This window comes from Dipodomys spectabilis, unplaced genomic scaffold (assembly GCF_019054845.1).
Source record: "Dipodomys spectabilis isolate Male_0828 unplaced genomic scaffold, ASM1905484v1 ptg000225l, whole genome shotgun sequence".
In the NCBI taxonomy this organism is placed as follows: domain Eukaryota; kingdom Metazoa; phylum Chordata; class Mammalia; order Rodentia; family Heteromyidae; genus Dipodomys; species Dipodomys spectabilis.
Window position 1 is genome coordinate 1261747 of NW_024870902.1, and position 12494 is coordinate 1274240.

The following is a 12494-nucleotide window of genomic DNA, read 5'->3' on the forward strand; positions in this document are numbered from 1 at the left end:
ATGGGGCCTGAACTCTGGGCCTGTGCGCTGTCTCTCAGCTCTTCAGCTCAAGGCTAGCATTCTACCACTTGAGCCACAGGGCCACTTTCGTTTTTTTTCCTTTTTGCTTATGTGGTGCTGAGGAATCGAACCCAGGGCCTCATGCATGCAAGGCAAGCACTCTACCACTGAGCCGCCTTCCCATCCCCAGTGTGTAGATTTTTTTTAAATGCCATTATAAAGGTTACAGTTACATAAGTAACTCAGGCAATGGTTACTATATGCTTTTATCTTCCGAGTAACACATCTTGTGGCAAAACAAGAGGACATTTGACATTGAGCCACTGGGTAAAAAACCTATAAATCATTTTTATTCTTTGAGCATTCCAATCTTGCTGAGGCTCAAGGAGTAATAGAAAACTTGCATTATTCTTTGTTTTTGGTGCTGGTCCTTGAAGTGGACCCTCAGAGGGGCCTAAACTGGTATGATTCCATTTTGAGCTTCACCTTTATTTTAGGGATTTTAGACTTGATGAAAAAAAATGCATCTGGTTCCCCTCTCCTTAACTACCTAACCCACCCTTGCTTGTTCATAAAGACTGATCCATAAAACAGGTTGTAATCTAGCTCCAACTGGTGATACCACATCCTTATGGTAAACCCTGACTTTTGCACATGCTTATGGTAGACTCCGCCTTTTTCCCCACCAAAAGGTAGACCCATTTTAAACCAAGGTGATAGGTTGGTTTAAACAGCCATTACAAACTGTAACCTCATTGGCCACCTGCGTGTGGTCTGGTACGGCTGTACAATCCTTTGTGTGGGTTACCATCCCATTGGTCACCTGTGTGTGACCAGGCTCAACCTCATAGGTTTTGCCTTTAAAAACCAAAGCATGGGGGCCGCTCAGAGTCAAAGTATCACCTCCCCAGCCTGTGTGCTGCGCCCAGGCCGGTCAGCGTAGGAACCTTCTCAATAGAGTTGCTTCTTTGTCAACAGCTTCGTTCTGTGGGCTTTGTCACTCAAGACAACAGGGGTTCTTGCCTGCCTGAGTAGGGGGTCTTCCTACTACAGCCCCTGGGTTTAAACTCAGGGTCTGGGCAGCCCTAACTTTTTGCTCAAGGCTGTCACTCTACCTCTGCAGCCACATCTCCACTTCTGAAATTTTGTAGTTTACTGGATTCAACCCTCATCCTCAGATCTCAGCCTCCTGAGTAGCTGGGATTACAGGCCTGAGGGAGTCCTTGATGCCTGGCTTTCTGAATTACTCCTACATTTGCTCCAATGAGGTACCTGTAAGACCAAACACACACACACACATCACCAAGACCACACACACACCCCACCAAGACCACACACACACACACCACCAAGACCACACACACACACATCACCAAGACCACACACACACACACACAAAACCACCAAGACCACACACACACATCACCAAGACCACACACACACACACACCACCAAGACCACACACACACACACACACCACCAAGACCACACACACACCACCAAGACCACACACACACACACACACCAAGAGCCCCCCCAACACGCATCACCAAGACACCCCCCCCTACTCACATACCACCCCCCCCCCCACCACCAGGCGGACCTTCTGGGACACGCTGGCCCAAGTATCCGGAGGGAAGCGGTGGCGGGAGGACCAGACCGCGACCGTCACCGGACCAGAAACCGCAACAGGGAAGTGACTTCCTGTCGCAGGAAGCGCTTTTCCCCCCCAAACCGGACGAACCCGCCCCGCATCCTGACAGAAGCGGCCGCTCCTTACTTCCTGGTCCGGGCCGCCACCCCTGCCGTCTGTCACGGAGGCTGGGCGCTGGAGCGCCTGCGCGCTGGGCGGGGCTGGGGGGGGGGGGTCGTGCGGAGCCCACGCACGAAGTAGGCGTCTGGCTCCACCCGGTGCTGCGCGCGGCGCGGGGCGGCGGGGGCGAGCGGGGCGGCGGGGGCGAGCCGGGCGCGGCCGCGGAGGCAGACGCAGCGCGGACGGCCGGGCGCGATGGAGCGGGGCGCGGCAGCGGCGGCGGAGCGGCCCCACGGCGCCCGGGAGCGGCGGGGCCCGGGGGCAGCGGCCGGCGCCCCGGCCCTGAACCACCTGGAGCGCCTTCCGGCCGGCCCCAACGGCGTCCCGAAGCACTCGTACTGGCTGGACCTGTGGCTCTTCATCCTCCTGGACGTGATGCTGTTCGTGTTCTTCTATCTCTTGCCCTGGTGAGTGTCCCCAGCACACGCGGGAGACCGTATGTTCCTTTATTAAGTGCCCTCCCCGAAGATTTCTGGGGCGCCCCGGGCTGCCCTGGGGGGGGGGGGTTCGGGGGGACGGTGGAGGACCAGCGGGGAGGACCTGCCCTCCCTCCTCCCAAGTCTCCGGGAAGGGATCGAGAGCGAGCGAGCTTGGCTTCATCGCGATCGAATTAATGGTTCCCGCTGCAACCCCCTGGGAATGAGTCTCTGCACCACCCGGAAGCCACTGGAGAAACGATCCATTATTTTGATCCGGCAACCCAGACCCGCAAGCGATCGAGACACCTTTTTAGAGAGGATAAAGGACATGTATTGCCAGCGACCCGAACCAGGCTAGCGCCAGAAAGCAGCTCAGTTCCTTGGGCTTTATACCGACTGGTCACAAAAACAGGTGATTAGTCAGAAAGGCGACGGCCAGACGGGATGAAGTCCACTCCGAGCCAGGTGTGCAATTTCTACCTCCCGGGCTTTCTGTTGAGATCCAGATACTCCCACCTGACACCCACAATCCGGTGGACAGCCTCACCTTAGGCACTGTGCAGCACCTTTCTGGGAGCACAGTTCCTCGGGATCAGATTCCCTGGAATAGTTGTAATGTATTTAATTTTATTTTACTTAGGGAGCTTGAACATGCATTCTTCCTTGCCTTTTTCAAAACTCAAGGCTGGCATGCCCTATCACTTGAGCTGTAGCTCTACATCCAGCCTTTTGCGGGTTAGAATAAGGAGTCTCATGGCTTCTCCTGTCTGGGCTGGCTTCGAACTGCAGTCCCCAGAGCTCAGCCTCGCAAGCAGTGCAGCACCATACAGTTTGGCGGGCAGGTGAAATGTTACCTCAAAGATGTGGCATTTTGATGATGTGTAAGATACGTGATTGCAGCACATCCTCGAAATTAGCAGCTACCAGGGCATGTGTGGCTTCATCAGTCACAACATTGCCTTCTGCCAATCAGTGAAAGAGAATGTGCTCTAATATGACCCACATACCAGGGACAAGTCCTTTTCTGAATCACTTGTAACTGATGAAACAGGACATGGCTCTTCATCTGTTGTTGGACTAATCAGAGCCATTTTAATGGTTAATAGTACTTGATGCAAATACTATCAGTATAAAGATCAAAGGATGTGGTACGAGGCAGGGAAAAGGCCAAAGCAACCAACTCAACTCTGCACAGAAGTGGACAGAACTTCATTAAGGGCAACAATTCCTTCCTTGGACCTGTCAGTAAACACTGTAAGCAGAGAGGGCAGAGGAGAGAAAAGAATTATTTTTGGGAAAATAAAAAGTGTAACCTTAAAAAATTGCAATAGTTTATCAGGAGGATAATGAGAAGAAAGAAGGCCTGTGAAGGCTGCCAGGGCCATCTGCCAAGGCTGTGAGGATTCATAAAGCCACTGCACCTGTAACTGAGTGTGAGGATGAATAGCAAGGTCAGTTGACACAGTTTCTGCTGGCCCTTCACCATGAGCTTGCTAATTAAATGGTGATGAAGTACAAGGACATGAGTTCCAGGTACAGGAAGAAACAGCCACTCTATTGGCTCTTGTGGTTGCCAAAGAAATCCATGGGCATATAATCTTTGGGTAAAACAACTAGATAGATAGGCTCAGTATCATCAATTCAAGTTAAATGAGTGCCATGCATTCTTGGTTAAGTAAGGCCTTGTGACCTTTTGGTGTCAGCTCTGGTTTTGGAAGTAGGAGGATCAGGTCCCCAGAGCATGTCAAACAATGGCTTAAAGTCACAGATGGTTAACTTTAGATTACGTCTAATCCAATTTCTGTCTCTCAAATTTTGAAAATTATTTAAAGTTCTTAAATGATTAGTTTTTAATACAGGTAGTTAATACAGGTATCTGAGGATGGATTGTTGTTTCAGATATAATATGACCCACATAAGAAAAGGGAGATGAAACTTGAGTTTTTTCATCAACAATACACAGGCCCACAAAACAAAGATGTTGCTTTAAAACTGTAAAACAAACCCTGTGATAATTTTGGATTAGAATGAGTCAGGAGAAAATCATCCATGTAATGCAGGAGAGGCTTCTCTAAAAGGCTGAAATACAGCAGCAATAAACTTGTCACAAAGTGGGGCTAAGCTATGCCCTGAGGCAAGACTTTGCAATGGTATCATTGTTTGGGTGCTTGACAATTCATGCTTGAAACACTAAAAGCAAATTGAGGGCAATCCTTAGGGTGAAGAGGAATAGTTAAAAAAAAAAAAAAAGCAAGCAAACAACAACAACAAAAAACCAAGTCTTTAAGATCAATAATAAGTAAGTAAAAATTTCAAAGGAATAGCAATTGGAGATGGCAAACCAGGCTGCAAGGGACCATTATTTTTATTATAGCATTAATTGCTCTAAATCCTGTGTAACTCTCCATTGACCAGATTTGTTTTTTTTATTAAGAAAATAGGGTTATTCCATGGACTACTGGTAGGGTCCATATGTCCTGCTTTTAGCTGATCTTGAACTAATTCACGTGTAAGGGACCACTGGTCCACCCACACAGGTTCCTTAGAAAGCCAAAGTAATGGAATCAGCAATCAAGGGTTGGATGGCAGGAAACATCAGGGCTCTTCCTGAAAACTTTCAAGCCTAATCCCAATCTGTTGGCTTTTGATCAAACAGGAAATTTTCTGCCTTGGCCTGGTTTGCCCAGTCCTTGTATAGGATCATAGTTCCGTTTTAACATCATATTTTTGATATCAGTGGGGTTCATAGGCAGGACTTCCATTTCCTTCAGAATGTCCCTACCCCAGAGATTAACAGGCAAGAACATATGGGTGGGATATTTCAGTATGCCTCTCATCTTTCCAAGGAAAATATTGAGCGCTTTGTTGAGGCGAGTTACTTTGTCCTATCTCCTATAACTGGGTGATAGCAGGTTACAACAGCAATGCAGCTGGCCAGTGATGGCTGGAAACAATGGAAACCATCAGTTATCAAGGGTCTCTCGAATGCCTTTTCATTACGGTGTAAAATCAGTTCAGGGGTTCCTGTCTTATTTGCTGAACCCAATAATCATGGTCAGAGGATCCAGAACCTCGAGTACCCCTCTTAGATTTTATACACTTTCCCTGTATTTGGTATAATGGTCATGGAACTAGTTGAGCCACTATTGTCTTGGGAGAGATGGTCATTATATTTTTAATAGTTTGTATCACTATCTTCATTTCACCCTCATAGTCAGAATCAATTAATCCAGGAAATACTTGTAAGCCTTTCATGGTAAGTCCCCTTCTCCCTACTGTTCCTACAGGCAGCGTTGTGCTAGGCCTGCTTTCTTTCAGCCTGCTCAGCTGCCCGTTCCGATTTCCAAAGCAGAAAGACACCACCAGATAAGCAGGCAGGAAGCACGGTCCTCGAGTCGGCCCGGGGCAGGGCGTTCCTGGCGAGGCCTCTACAGCCCCCAGTGTGGAGGGGCAGGAGCTCTGCACCAAGCCTGGCCGCCTCAGTTTTTCCCGAGTCTCAAGGGGAACTGGCTTGTGCAGTCTATCATCCTGCTGGTCCTGCGCTCATGCTGCCTCTCTCTTCCCAGGTGGTAGGGCACTGCAATCCTTTGATCTGTCCTCTGTGCCCCTATGGCCCCATGCCTAAGCCTTAGGTAAAGCTGTTTGCAAAGGGACATCCCGGCTGTAGGGCTAAGACGTAGAGAAGATAACTCCTTTCCCTCTCCTGTGCTCCAAGTCACCGTCCACCACAGCAGGGACACATTCCCCAGGATCAATGGGGGACAAGGCCTCTGCGCAGCCTCACCTATCGAAAACCTTCCCAAGCTCTCAAGAAGAGGGGTGGAGGCCTCCTTCTGAAGAGCCCTTTGGACAATTCAAGTTGTGGAGGTTCAAGACAATCCTGAATTATATTGCACAAAGGCAAGGTTTAGTAGGCATCTGTAGAGGACCCTTGGCAGGACAGCGAGGCTGGTCACAGTGCCACCTTCACCCAGGTGTCCAGGCTAGCAGTCCCCTCCTCTGAGAAGCAAGGACAAACAGTCTGCCCATGACACAGTGTGAGGCACTTTGCAACTGGGAGCCCTTAACATAGATGTCAGAACTTCAGTGAAGAGTTCCCACCCCCTGCTCTCACTTTGCCCCATTCTTCCCTCCAGCTGTTACCTTCTCAACTCACTCACTCACGCATCAAGTGCAGGTTTCTTCACCTGACTTCTTTGTATAGCCTTGTTTTCATGTCCCACTTGCGGGATACAGACTACTCCAGAACCTGGAAGAGACTGGTGGGGAGTGAAGGGAACAAAAGACAAAAGATGGGGTTGGAAGGACCAAGTAGGCTGGCTGATAAGCCAGTGGCCAAGATCTTGGTCACCCAGTTTTATAGTCACAAAACAGAATATTAACTTCCTCAAAAACACAAAAGGTCAGTAGTAGCTGAAGATGACTTTTGGACAGTGGTTTTTCTGAGTACAAGCACATGTCACAGCTGTGGTTAGAACAGAATGTCTGCTTTGGTGCAAAGCCTACCAGCCAGCACAGGTATACTGAATGAGGAAGAGAAGGTGAGCACTGCGAGAGTTGGCGCCTGGCTTTCCTCAGCAGCTACAGGACCCCGTCTGCAGCTTTAGCACCCACCCATTTGCCCTTCTTGATGGACAGTTGTGGTCTTCTCTCTCCAACCCAGCCCCTACATTTTGGGGAAGAATTTTTTTTGGTACATTTTTTTTATTGTAAAAATACTGTACAGAGGGGTTACAGTTACATGAGCAAAGTAATGACTACATTTCCTATAGAGCATTGTTGCCTCCTCCTTTGTTTTTTCCCTACCATCCTTTCCCTCCCACCTCCACAGCAACGCCCCCCGCCCCTACCAAAGTTATAAAGTTCGTTTTCATCATAATGTCTTGTACATCTCATTGTTACAATGGGTCAACCTGTATCCCTATTTAATTGTTTTGTTTTTTTCCCTTCCCCTCCCCAAATTAGAGAAGTGTATATACAAGATGCAGGGTAACAACATCAAATACAGTGAAAACAGGGGTTATATGGTGGGGGAGGAACACAAAAAGAAACAAAAAAAAATCACTAGGTACATTATAGAAACAATAGCAAGAAAGAAAAAAAATAGTTGTGTCCCTATCTTGGGGTTCATTTCGCTTAACACCATCTTATATGGTCATATGTACATAGCTTTTGACCTTTTCTACTTGTCCAGACATATACTAGTTATTGCAAATAAGGGAAACCATGGGACCTATATTTCTTTGGGCCTGGCTTATTTCACTATGATATTTTCCAAGTCTTTCCATTTCCTAACAAATGGGGCAATGTGATTCTTTCTGATGGAAGCATAGAATTCCATTGTGTATATATACCACATTTTCTTGATCCATTCATCTACTGAGGGGCATCTGGGTTGGTTCCATATCTTAGCTATGGTAAATAATGCTGCAATAAACATAGTTGTGCTGGTAGCTTTAGTATGGTCTTGTTTGTGATCATTTGGGTAAATGCCCAAAAGTGGGACTGCTGCGTCATAGGGAAGCTCTATGTGGAGTCTTTTGAGGAACCTCCATAGAGCTTTCCAAAGTGGTTGAACAAGTTTACACTCCCACCAACAATGCAATAGAGTTCCTTTCTGGTCACATCCCCTCCAGCATCTGTTATTAAAATTCTTGATTATAGCCATTCTAACTGGGGTGAGATAGAATCTCAATGTTGTTTTGATTTGCATTTCTTTTATGGCTAGAGAGATTGAGCATTTCTTCATGTGTCTATTGGCCATTCTTATTTACGCTTTGGAAATGTTTCTCCTTAACTCTTAAGCCCACTTATTTATCCAGCAATTGTTTCTTTGAGGATTTGTTGTTGGGAGATTTAGTTTTTTGAGTTCCAAGTATATTTTAGACATGGAACCCTTGTCCGTTATATGGCTAGTGAAGATCTCCCAATCCATTGGCTTTCTATTGATCTTGCTAGCTATGCCCTCTGCCATGTAGAAGCTCTGCAGTTGCATGCAATTCCATTTGTCCAACCTTTCTTTGGTTTGTTGTGTTTCTAGGTCTCTATTAAGAAAATTTTGGCCTGTGCCAAGGAGACCTAGGGTTTCTCCTATTCCATCCTGTAATGTTTTCAGGGTGTCTGCTTTGACTTCGAGGTCTTTGGTCCATTTGGAGTTGATTCTATGCAGGGTGATATGAAGGATCTAGCTTTAGTTTTCTACAGGTGATTAACCAGTTTTGCCAGCACCATTTACTGAAGAGGCTGTTTTTTTTCTATTCTAGTATTTTAGCTCCCTTATCGAAGAGTAGGTGGCTATAGGTCTGTGGGTTCATTTCTGGGTTTTCAGTTCTATTCCATTGGTCTTCCGGTCTGTTCTTGTGCCCATACTAAGCTGTTTTGATTACTATGGCTCTGTAGTAGTTTGAAATTTGGTATTAATATTACTCCAGTACTGTTCTTTCTGTTAAGGATCGTTTTTGCTATTCAGGGTCTTTTATTGTTCCATGTGAATTTTTGGATTGCTTCTTCTATTTCCTTTAAGAATGAGGTGGGAGGGCTGGGAAAGTGGCTCAGTGGTAGAGCGCTTGCCTTGCATGCCTGAGGCCCTGGGTTCAATTCCTCAGCACCACATAAGCAAAAAGAAAAAAAAAGCCGGAAGTGGTGCTGTGGCTCAAGTGGTAGAACGCTCACCTTGAGCTGAAGAGCTGAGGGACAGCGCCCAAGCCCAGAGTTCAGGCCCCATGACCGGGCCCAAAAAAAAAAAAAAAGAATGAGGTGGGAATATTGATAGGTATCGCATTGAATTTGTAGATAGCCTTGGGAAGTATTGCCATTTTCATGATGTTTCCTTCTAATCCAGGAGCATAGGTGGTTTTTCCACTTCTAAGTTCTGCTTTTTCAGGTTTTAAAAGTTTTCATTGTAAAGGTCCTTCACGTCTTTAGTTAACTCTTAGATACATTATTTTTTGTGGGGCTATTACAAAAAAGAGTTCCATTCCTCATTTCAGCCGTGCTCTTCTCATTGTCATACAGAAAAGCCATTGATTTTTAAGGGTTAATTTTATACCCTGCTACTTTGCCAAAGTTTCGAATCAGCTGGAGTAATTTGGGAGTGCAGTCCTTAATGGTGAAAAACTAAAGCCATTTCCTCTAAACTCAGGAATGAGACAAGGTTGTCCACTCTCTCCACTGCTCTTCAATTTAGTATTAGAACAGCAGTATGACAAGATGCAAACATAAAGAGGATCCAAATAGGGAAAGATGAAGTAAAACTCTCCCTCTTTGGGAAGAATTTGAGTAGCTTAAGCATCACTGTCCATGAATTCCTTGGGTGGTATGGTAGAATAGAAGGCAGAAGGTTGAATTGGGAGGGCAGTGAAAGGGATGAGCATTTTTATAAATTTCTCTTTCAAGCCATTTTAGTTTTTACCTCCACCTCATTTTTTGGTAGAGACAGAGATCTTGAATGGTTTTTTTTTTTTTGATGACCTGATCTTCTTGTTGTTGTTGTTCTTGGTAAATAATACAAATGTGAAAAACATGGTCAAAGCCTGTTATTTTCCCTTCTCATCTGTGTCAGTCCTTTAAGGGTACATCAAGTCACCAAGATAATGAAGATTTTCAAACTTTGGCATAAGGGTTCCAATGTTCATAAATGTTTGCTTTTTGCAGACTGGCTTGCTGTTATATCAAGATGTCTCAAGAAGTCAAGCAAATTCTGGAAACGACAAACTTCTTGCATGAAGAAGGATTTCATGGCAGCAGAATTTCACACTCTGAAGGAACTTGTATGCATTTTGTTCACTCATCTGGAAAACTCTCAAATGAGTAATAATAACAGGACTCTTTTTCACAGCTACATTTTTAAAATTAGACCCATTGGTTCATGTTTAAAAACTCTTCAAGTATCTGATGACTTTCCAAGGCACCATATTAAAAAAAAAATTTGTACTTAGAGGTTTGATATATTCATTAAAAAAGTATAGTCTTTCCTTTAACATTTTAAGGGTTGATCAGTGTTTTCTCTGTGTAAATAATAGTGCATTGAAATGAGGCATTGAAATATTCAAAAGTAACTTGTTCGAAAGCAAATCAAATATTTTTGAGAGAGGAAACCAGTATTGTAGGTTGTCTAGAAATTTATATATAACCTCTAACTATCCACCTATATATAAATAACACAAAAGGTAACTGCAAATAGAGGCCACCTGTGTTCGCTGTAGTGCTCTCTGACATTGAGACTCGGGTAAAAAACAATCTTGGTTGACTGTGAGATATAGTCATTGAGAAAGTAATAAGATTTATAGTAGTGGAAAACTATGGAACGTATCCTCATACCACAGTCCCTTCCTTTAAACCTCCTAAAATAGCATTGTATGTTTCTAACCCAGTTTACCTTTAAAAATTTTCTGATCCTTGTGCTTGAACTCAGGGCATAGGTGCGGTCCCTGAGCTTTTTTTGCTCAAGGGTAGTACTCTACCACTTGAGCCACACCTCTCCTAGTGATTTTGTTTTGTTTTTTAAGTTTATTGGAGATAAGAGTCTCTTTAACTCTCCCAGACTAGAGTCTTTTTAACTTTCCTGCCTGGGGTTGACTTTGAAGCCGAGTCTTCAGATCTCAGCCTTCTGAGTAACTAGGATTGTAAGTGTGAAATCATCACTGCCTGGCTTTTATTTGTATCTTAAGTATGCTTGTAGTCAAAATATTTGCACAATGCCTTGTGGTGTTTACTCATTCCACTCATTCCATGTCACTTCTATCCAATCCCTGCCTTGATAAAGTTTACTTTCCCACTAGATATTTTCTTTTTACAATTGAAAAAAAATTTTAACCAGAAAGAATTCACATTCCTGGTTAGTCACCAAACATTTAATCAGAAGGGCCTCACTCCCAAAGAAGCTTCTATAAACACTTTGGGAGTTATTTCTATTGGCCCTGAAGGTCTTATACAATGGCTTTTGTAGTTGAAATCATAAATATTTGAGAGCTATTCCTTTACGATCAAGGCATAAGATCCAGTAAACTGTACATTCCCTACCTTTCCAAATGGCTCATGGCTAGAATCAGGTCTGAAATTTATTTTGGAGGATGTTTTTTCTTTTGTGGCACTGGGATTTGAACTCAGTCTCAAGCTTGATAGGTCAGTTCCCACCACTTAACCAGATACCAAGGTTTTTGCTTTTGCTGGGGGGGCGGGGAGGCTGGTATCAGACCTTGATTCTCTTCTACCCAGCTGGCTGGGGCCATAAACACATACCACCACCCACGCTTACTTTTGAAATAAGGTCCCTAAGTGGGCTGTCCTTGAATCAGGATTTTCCTGCTTGTATTTCTTGAGTGGTTAGAATTACAGGTATGCATCTGTACTGTACCTGGCCGTTTTGCAGAATTATAATTGGCTTACTGACTATAAGCTTAATAATGTCTCTATAGTATGGTTGCATTTGTCAAGAGAACCTTTTGTGAAAATTGTGGCGCAAGAATCTAGACTCTAAAGCAACTCTAGAGCTGGAGTTAACCAGATTGTGTGGCCTGTTTTTGCATTGTTTGCTGGTCATTTCCTCTAATAAACTTTGGACTAATGTACAGTAGCTGTGTTTGGTTTTATTCTGTCATGTGGTGAAAGGTAAATTAGTAGTTCATGCATGTCTTATTTTTTGTGTGTGCTGCTCCTGAGGCTTGAACTAAGGATTTAGGGCACTATCCCTGAGCATCTTTTCTTTTGCTTAAGGGTTAGTGCACTATTACTTGAGCCACAGCTCCCATTCCAGCTTTTTTTTTGGCGGGGGGAGGGTAGTGTATTGGAGAGCCTCACAGACTTCTTGAACTGGCTTTGAACCTTGGTCTTCAGCTCTCGGTCTCCTGAGTAGCTAGGATTACATATGTGAGCAATGTGTACCTGGTACACATAGCTTTAAAAACTTAAAGTTTAAAATAGCTTTAAAAAGTTGTACTGCCATTTGAGGTTAAAGTCAGCCCCAACTATCAGAGAGTACAGTGAAGAATGAGAGTTTGGGCTAAGGGATCAGAGAAAGCTAGTGAAACATTTATATATAGGTATTTCCATGAGAGTGTTTCTGGAAGAGAGCAGAAGATAAGCAGAACCTAGAAGTGCAGAAGAGATGCAGTCTTCAGTATGGGTAAGCCTCATCCAATCATTTCAGGGTGAAGTTGAAATAAAAACACACAAATTCTTTGAGCCAGGATGCCTTTACTGGTTCTCTTGATTCGTGGGCCTTCAAACTTGGATGGGAGCCCTGATTGACAGGCATTCCGGTT

General features: G+C 44.7%; 1 long non-coding RNA gene across 1 annotated transcript; it reads left to right on the top strand.

Annotated features, from left to right (window-relative positions):
- Nucleotides 1–2041: 2041 nt before the first annotated feature.
- On the top strand, nucleotides 2042–11801 carry LOC122123193. Its single transcript, XR_006150338.1, has 2 exons — nucleotides 2042–2220; nucleotides 9886–11801. It is a non-coding gene; the product is annotated as an uncharacterized LOC122123193 (long non-coding RNA).
- Nucleotides 11802–12494: the final 693 nt, after the last annotated feature.